Source organism: Montipora capricornis, chromosome 3 (assembly GCF_036669925.1).
Source record: "Montipora capricornis isolate CH-2021 chromosome 3, ASM3666992v2, whole genome shotgun sequence".
Taxonomy (NCBI): Eukaryota; Metazoa; Cnidaria; class Anthozoa; order Scleractinia; family Acroporidae; genus Montipora; species Montipora capricornis.
In genome coordinates this window covers 8,560,878-8,568,544 of record NC_090885.1, presented here as the reverse complement: position 1 = coordinate 8,568,544, position 7,667 = coordinate 8,560,878, and the positions used below count along the sequence as shown (strand labels likewise).

Below are 7,667 nucleotides of genomic sequence, written 5' to 3'. Positions count from 1 at the left end.
TTTAATTTGTCCTTGATCAAAAAGTTTTCAGACTAGTTTGTTTTTTACATTCTTTTGTCTTAGAAACATTATGATAATATGAAACAGAGGAAAGTAAAAATAAACTACTTTGAGAATTTTTTAACCAAGAAAAGCTTTTAACTAAAACATACACATTGATACAATTATATATTTGTTATAATCTACACTTATCAACAGGGCCATACATAATTCCAATTAAACCATTCGGAAGTGCAGTAGGTTCAAACTTGAGAGTATAAACACGATTGTTGCCATTATTGCATACGGAACAAAGTTACTGAATGCTGATTGGCTGAGATGGAGAGCATTTTTTTCTTAATCACAAGGGCACTTCTCGTTATCAAGAGGGCATTATTACTTGATCCTGATTGGTTAACAATTGCTTATCCAGAGCAAGCGAGTCTCAGGCTTCCAGATTCTGACTCTGATTAAACTGTTTTTTTGTCCACGTAAAATACCGTTTAATTAAATTAAGCGCTATTTCTGTTCACAGCATCGATTTATTGAATTGAACTTTAACCGAATGAAAGCATGATAAGTTGATTGTTATTTGTCGCGGTATTGAACGGGCTTCGCTCATGCAATAATTTTTCCCTTTATGTGATAAAGATGTAATCGCAATGTGCCCTTGTGCAATTAAGGACATATTTCACTTGTATTTTCATAATCTTCCAAATTGATCTCGTGGCAATGGGGCAATTTTGTAAAACTTTGAAAATACGCGTGAAATTAATCCTTTTAAGGATTAATTTCACGCGTATTTGTAATTGCATGGGCTCGAAATCTATTAAAATAGATTTCGAGCCCATGCGATTACAGATACTAAACGACCCTTCGATGTTGGTGAGGTCGAGATATTGGCCTAGTTAACGTTCCGTCGATGAAACCAAGGCATGTAGTGAATGGTGCGCCTTTAGAATGTATGGCGTCTGCGTACTCTTGTAAACATTATGGATCAGAATGTCAAGGTTACACTATAAAAATTCTATGAACATGAGCACTGAATACATAATCCATAGTCGTGTTAGTTATCATGCCTCAACCGGCATAAAGATCGCTTCTATTTCATCGCATTTGGTTGTTTGTTCACACACAATATTATGTGATAGCTGAATTCTATTAAGCATTCAGACTCTTCCATATTCTCAAGATCAAAAGGATCATAAGGCCTGGCCAAACGCTCGCAACATTTCAACGCAACATCTTGCAACATTGTTAGGCACAACATGTTGCGTACGTTTGGCCACCCTGTTGCGATATTTTGCGTGCGTTTGGCCAGTCCATTCAACACATGTCGCAACATCATGCAACAATGTTTCACCTGGAAATTTAGGATTCTTGGACTCATATCTCTTATATAGCACAGAAACTAAAACGCTTCTTCAGATATTCAGCCATCATCGTAACAGAGCAAGAAAAGGTTTCTCAGGTCTTTGAGAGAAGGCATCTTATCGACATCGATAATCGCACCGAGGAAGGGAAGTTTGCCGTCGCGATTTTACCTATTGACCCACGGGACGGTGTGAGGCTCAATAGATTGTACTCTATCTAATGCCAGACGATTTACTCGTCAATGGGGAAGAGGGGGACTGGCCGGTTCAGGAGTCAATGAATTAGCAACATCTACCTCAACTTCGAAACTATGTCCCGTTAAATTTGTACTTTGGCGGGAACTCAACCCAGGGCCCGGTTGTTGAAAACCCGATTAACGCTAATCCAAGATTAAAAATTAAACAAGGAGTTTATTTCTCTACTCCCAATGCTGTTCAACGCTGATATTCGGCGAAACTTTACATTGGAGGAAGTAAATCTTGAAAAACAAAAAAAGGCAAAAGAAACTTTCACCAAAAAGTGGAAAACATTAAACAAAGTTTACGCTAACCCTGGATTAAGTTAATCGCTTTTTGAACAACCGGGCCCAGGTTTCCCCGGTTAACCACGTCGCTTGCGTTTACATTTTTCAGTATGCTGTACCAGGGGATATCTTTAATCAAAAATATGTGATTAAGATATCACTTGGTGACTTCCTCCGATCCATTAACCTCGAAAACAAAATACCCGGATGCTGATTTTAGAACAGTTTTTCTTTTTAGTTTGTCAAAAACAAAACAAAATGTGTTGCTCGTTTTTGGTGGCCTCACCATACAGCAATCAAACCCAAACCACTGGTAAGTCATTTATTTTACTAACTTCATTATACATGAATTAAAGAATAATCCAAGAACGTTTCTTTTATTCAAAGGACTTTTATAAGGTTTACGAGTGCAAAATTTAAATAATTTGATTATTCTGTATTGCCGTAAGTAAAACCAAATATGTACGTCGTGTGCTGCTTCGTGATGTACGGCTAATGGCAGTGAGGTAAACAGTTCAGAAGAGCAGATGGTCTAATTGTAAATTAATATATTTGATACTCGAACAAAAAATACTAGACAGTATTCAGCAAGAAAAATGTTTCTACCATTTAGTGCTGTAATGAAGAAGGAATGGGCTGTTTTGAAACTGTTTCAGGACAAAACAAACGAACCACGTTTCAGAAGAATAACAACCAAGTATAGAGTGAATATTTTTTAATGACATAGACTGTATAGCGTTTACTAAGATAATCTGCAAAAAAGGTGATATGACAGTTAAAAGTCAGTCAGTCTGTCTAGTTGTCAATTAATATATTTGATACTCGTGCAAAAAGACAATATCAGAAAGTATTCAGAAGGAAGAATAAGGGATGGACTGTTTGGATACTGATCTAAGACAAAACAAACTGACCCCGTATCATACGAAAAACAACCAAGCAAAGCGTGAATATTTTTCATAAGATAGACTAAAAAGCGTTTACAAAGATAATCTACAAGAAAGATGATATGACAGTTAAAAGATTGAACCACAAACGCGCTGTAGAAAAAGGTAGCGTGAAAGCGCCTCCTATAATTAAATGTAAAAAGGAAGAGCATTATTTGCTAAAAAGACTCAAACAATCAGCCTAACATCTTTTCTTTTTTTTATTTTTTTGCATTATTTAATGGAGAATATAAACGGGTCACAGTTAAGTGTTATTAACAGTGATGTTGAAAAAAGGTTAAGTAAAACAACGGCATGAAATATATCGTCAGTCTGAGGTCTTTGAGTGGAGACCTTTAGCTGGTTTACGCTGGCGATGTCATGTGATCTCGGTTGCAGTTTGAACGGCAGAAAAAGCTTTCAGCGGTAAGTGATTTACGTCAAGGTTTTTTGTGCTATTAAAAAATTAACAACCTCTCATTTAAAGGCAAGGAAAAAAGTTATACTCACCTGCAATGTGCTAGTTAGAGTTTTTTAACTCCAATCAGTGAATGAATTATTCATGTTTTCGGCGCTATCGATTTGGCGATAAACATGGCAGCCCGGTGCCCAACCGACCGAGTCACCGGTTGTTACGCCACAAAATGTAACATCTAACGCAAGAAGCAACATTAACGCAAAATGTAACATTAACCCGAATTGTAACAACTTTTGATGCAAAATGTAACAATTTCTTCAACGCCAATTGTAACAACCTTTTTAACGCAAAATGTAACCGACTTCGTCAACGCGAAATGTAACAGCGCAAAATATAACAACTCTTCGGATCAAGTATTACCAGTAAAGTATAAGTTGCATCTCTATGCGCTGTGTGCGAAAGGCTATCCCTTGCCAAAAAAAAACGTTCAGCACAGCCTCGATAGTCTAAACAATATGAAGTATGTATTTTCCGGATTCCCAAAATAAAACCATCAATACCAGCAGAGGTAAAGTGGGAAAATCAGCCAAGGGTAATAATATTCCCGCGTTTTTGGAATTGGTACAGGCCAAGTAAAGCAGAGTGGGTTGTCAGATTAGGTGGTTAAGGCGTAAATGTGGTGTCTCCTTGCTATTAGGATACAGGATGAGTTTCGACAGCTTTATTGCTGGTACCTGAACAATGGTTGTTTAAACGACTTCAGGGGCGTAGCGTGAGATTGTGAAGGAGTACGCTCCCCGTGAAAATTTTTTAATTTAGGGTCTCGGAAATGCCATCTGCGCCTATTTTCGAAAAATAAATGCAAAGGAATATGCAGTAGTTAGTTGTTTATTTTACCTATGTGTCGAGTTTCCTCTGCGGCAAGCTACAACACAAACAGAAGGTTTACAATACAAGCAGAGGGCGAGACGTCGCAAACTCTGTTATAGTATCATCGTCATATTTAATTTCTTTAAAAAGTAACCGGGAACCGGGGGACTGGTGATAAGACTGACACTGTGTGGGGGCCTCGAAGGGTAGAATTTTTTTTTTTTTTTTGCGTTCGTCCACTACTACGTTGTCGTTAAGGACTGGCCAAAAGGGTTTAACGTGTTGGTGCAACATCATCCAACATTGTCGAATCTAACAGGTTGCACCCGTTTGGCCACCACGTTGCATCAAACATGGTCTTCAACATCATCCAACGTTTCTTTTGTTCTAAGGAGTGAACAACAGTGTGGCATCACATTTAACATTTTTGCATGCGCGCTTGTGCTGCGGCTATCAGTATCCATGGTGATGGTTTATTCGTTGCATCTGTTTTGCGCGTTTCCACGTCAGTTCAAGCTTCAGAACGGTGAACAAGCCAAGTCTTGAGCATGCAATCTCTCTTCGAACAGATAGCCCTTCTTGTGTTCACAGCTCTCAGGGGCATGACGCCAATGAATCTGCAGGATCTTTTGCAAGTCAAGGCGCCGGGAAGCTACTCCCTACGCAGTGACGCCCTGGGTCTTCACAAGGTTCCTCACACCTGCATGGTGCAAGACCTCTGGAGACCGCGGATTTGCTGTTGCAGTTCCCAAATTCTGGAACAGCCGTCCTCTTGCTATCAGAGAAAGTGACTCTATTGCAAATTTTAAAAGGAACTGGAAAACGCAAACAGGGCGAGAGTTTGTTTGCTAAGGAGTTTAGGTAGATTTTGGTTCCAGACCCTTGAGTCCAACATGCTGGATCCAACACGTTGCATTCGTCTGGCCACCTCGTTGTCGTTCAACACTTTTCAAAGGCGTCCAACAATGTTGGATAATGTTGGATCCGTTTGGCAAGGCCCATATGGGTCAATGAAAAGATACTGGAAATACTCACACACAGAGACACCAGTTAATCCGAAATTTAAAAACCTTGGCCCGATTTTATAATGACATAAAAAAATGAAAGGCCTCCATGGAATAAGGATTCCCGGATTTGAGCTGTACGCACGGGCGTACGTGCGTATATGGACGCTACGCCCCTGGACTTCTACTACTTACTTATATTTGCATTTACTTACCATACACTGTTCATTTCTTCATCATTAATCAACGAATACAATCGAAGTCGTTGTTACAGCAAAGACAAGCTAAAACTTCTAAGTATAAAAACGAAATCTCGCTCTGACTAGAAACAAAATTACGTAGTTTATTAAACATGCAAATAAACATCACCCTACAATCAAATTTACGGATGAAATCTCCGAAACGGAAGCAACATTCCTGGATACCAGCATCTCTGAAGGCAAACGATTTCAAAAAGACACTGTCCTTGACGTGCACGGTCATTTAAAGCCTACTCGTAGACATTTCAGTTCGTTTCACCCACGGGGAGTTAAAAAGGCCCCATTAAAGGAGAGGCTCTAAGACTTCTTAGAACAAACTTTTCCAAAAAATATTTGAAGCTAACATTAAAAACTTCAAATTGTATTTGCTAAAGAGCGGCCACCCAGGAAATCTTACAAAAGCATCTCTCTCAAATGTAGATAATGAACATAGGGAACAAGCCCTGCTACAAAAACGATAGGAAAACAAATGAATCTTGCCTTTGGTGGCGCAATATCAACCAGAGGTGCCTTGCTTAAAACAAACCCTTACAGAAATCTGGCATTCAGATAAAACAAAAACCATTGCTGAGCGAAATCTACAAGGTTCCGTCCCTCATTTTGTACAGAAGAGGGCGATCATTCCAAGATATATTCGTAAGAACCAAAAAAACTTGCTTGGCAGCTGTTCAGACCCGTCGACCCCATTTTTCATGTGCACAATTATGGTAATACTTTAACCAAGAAATCTGCCGCTCTCTCAAGTCCGGACTTTTGTGGGCTCATTTTCCGAAAAGCAGCTGGTAATGGAGCTAAGTTAACTTAGGAGAGAAGTCCTCTCTAGAATTGCAATTTTGCAATCGCAATTATCCATGGCTCTGGAAACTTCAATCGAAAATCTCTAATTGAAAATTTCTATTTGATAACTAAGACCTGACAGTTTAAAGATTCGATTGGAATGTTTAATCTTGGTCTAAAACATGCGATCGCACTGAGGAAGCTAACCGGTACAATTTGTTCCTTGTTTTACATGGCAGAAGGAACTTGCTCTAAGATTAAATGTGGTAATAAACAGATACCTACTTAAAACAGCAGTCGAATATTGAACCTCACCGCCCTTCCATACCGCGACGTTGCACCAAAGAGAAAATTTGTCGATGTCCTTAATTCATCTTGCTGGCCCTGGGATTGTTGTCACCTGCACTTCGTCACTACTTTCATCAAATTCTTGCTGGCCTTCATCAGAGTCACTAGCTTCCTCACTCACTTCATGCGCGTTCAGGTCTTCATGGGGTCCTTCATCTTCATCCACTCCGAAGTTCAGGGCTATCACCAACTCGGGCGTCATTCGACACGCGTGATCTCCTACCGTGATATTTAGTTTGTCACGCATTCCTCTCCATAACTTTGGCGTTTGCGGCTATAGAGTGTTTTCATGTGACGTCTCTGGGAATTGAGCTCTATTATCACTCAAACGTTTTCTTTTGTTTCGGAGGAAAAACAAGCGTTACTGATCACGTGAGTGAAAACACTCTATTCGAGATCAATTGCCGCTCAAATCTAAGAGAAACCGGAACCCAAATAGGACAAAATAGGAAAACCCAAAAAGCACATTGGATAAAAAAACAAAAAAACCGCTAGTATTTTCTACGAAACCCGAAAACCAGATGCAAAAAAACGAAAAATCCGCAAACCGCAATGAACACCAAAATCGAAAAACCGATCTAGAAAATAGCCAAAACCGCAAAACCGAAAATCGCAATGCCCCCCTCAACAACGCCCCAAGAAACCTGCTACGTACATTGTAAAGGCTTTCATTGAAACATCGTTTGATTTTCACTTTTTCATTGGCTTAACAAATACAGTACAACCCATCAAATTCTCCATTTTAGCCCGCAAAATGCACCGTTATTTCCCACACATTGTGCTCTCCATGCAGTCACTTCCACTATCGTACTACCTTGTCTACATTGTGACAGGAAATGTATATCCAGACTGTCTAGACATTGACTGACGCCTGCTACATATCAGCTTCTGCAGGTTTTCTCGACTAGTACAGTGATTATTTCGTGATGAAAGCTTTTATGTTAGGAAGTCTTCTTCTGGTAATCCTCTTCAGTTGTATGAATCCTGGTTTTGCTATAACGGCCCTGAACGAGAAGACTTACGGAATCTTTGTGCAGATGATCAAAGGGCGATTCAAAGTTCCCGGTACGGAGCGAAGAGCAAAACAAAACTCCGCACGGGTGACGTTTGACGTAACAAAGATAAGCTCTCCTTGGAAGACGGTTTATTAGGCTTTGAAGGAAAGCCCATCGTAAAGAAATCGGCTATTAA

At 39.6% G+C, this 7,667-nt stretch overlaps 1 protein-coding gene across 2 annotated transcripts in view; it reads left to right on the top strand.

The window, feature by feature from the left end:
• The first annotated feature begins 2,102 nt into the window (after window positions 1–2,102).
• LOC138042088 (pyroglutamylated RF-amide peptide receptor-like) overlaps window positions 2,103–7,667 on the top strand; it is a 61,069-nt gene continuing 55,504 nt past the window's right edge. Inside the window, exon 1 of one of the 2 annotated variants that reach the window (XM_068887835.1) lies at window positions 2,103–2,189. The gene's annotated coding sequence lies outside the window, so the exon portion shown is untranslated. Of the gene's footprint in view, window positions 2,190–3,198; window positions 3,226–7,667 lie in introns of those variants that run through there. The other variant, XM_068887834.1, reaches the window with a different exon arrangement.